The sequence below is a fragment of the Rhagoletis pomonella genome, unplaced genomic scaffold, assembly GCF_013731165.1.
Source record: "Rhagoletis pomonella isolate Grant_MI unplaced genomic scaffold, Rhpom_1.0 Rhpom_scaffold_20909, whole genome shotgun sequence".
Lineage (NCBI taxonomy): Eukaryota > Metazoa > Arthropoda > Insecta > Diptera > Tephritidae > Rhagoletis > Rhagoletis pomonella.
Genome location: NW_023479433.1, coordinates 1 through 823, shown reverse-complemented (window position 1 = coordinate 823; position 823 = coordinate 1). Strand labels below are relative to the sequence as shown.

General features: G+C 30.4%; 1 long non-coding RNA gene across 1 annotated transcript; it reads right to left on the bottom strand.

The window, feature by feature from the left end:
* Positions 1 to 305: 305 nt before the first annotated feature.
* On the bottom strand, positions 306 to 814 carry LOC118732479. Its single transcript, XR_004992138.1, has 2 exons — positions 624 to 814; positions 306 to 536 (listed from the first exon to the last, which is right to left on the bottom strand). It is a non-coding gene; the product is annotated as an uncharacterized LOC118732479 (long non-coding RNA).
* Between the last annotated feature and the right edge of the window lie 9 nt (positions 815 to 823).

Genomic DNA, 823 nt, shown 5'->3' with positions numbered 1-823 from the left:
TGAAAGCCACAATAACATTGACAAAAAACCTTGTATTTGTAAAAAAAATGGTAGTAAACAACGAAATATTTGAATATATATAGATTTAAATAATCAGTTAGTGATATTTCAGCCAAATCAGTGTTGTACCAATCACATGTAAACAAACCGACTGACCTTTTTACAGGAAATAGTGCTTTTTCCTTTTACTCTCTCTTGAGAGGGTAAAATTGTGGTTTGACAGTTCCACAGGTTTTAGTCCGAAGTTCAAAGGAACGGACTATTTGAATCAACAAGTTCGTTAAATTTAAAAATGAACAATCTTGTTGAGATTTAGTAATGAAAGAAGCATGTAAATATTTGTTTATTCAATTAATTTAATTAATTCCAAACATTTGAAAGGTACTCGGCTGAAAAAGCTGTACTCGCAATCGGAACGCAGTCAACACCACTGTCGATATAGGAAATTCGACAGTGACTTCCACAAAGGAATTGAAGCGTATGTTGAAGAAAGTCAGAATAAGAAATATATGTATAGGTCCTGTTTTGTTTTCCACCTGAAATAATTAGTCAAAACTCAATTTCTACATGCATCTTTACTTACGAATACACTTGTAAAACTTGTATGATTAATATACAAATACCTATTTCACAACTTGGAATCATATGCATTTTGTAAAACAGCTTTGATTTTAGAAAATTGTTGCTTAAATGTTTCATTAAATTTATGCGCACTTGTTTTGGAGCTATCACGAAATGCTGAGATTTGAATATAAATGCTGGAAAATATAAAATTTGCAATATATTAATAAATATCAAGGTTCATAGAATAGAAGGTTACGAC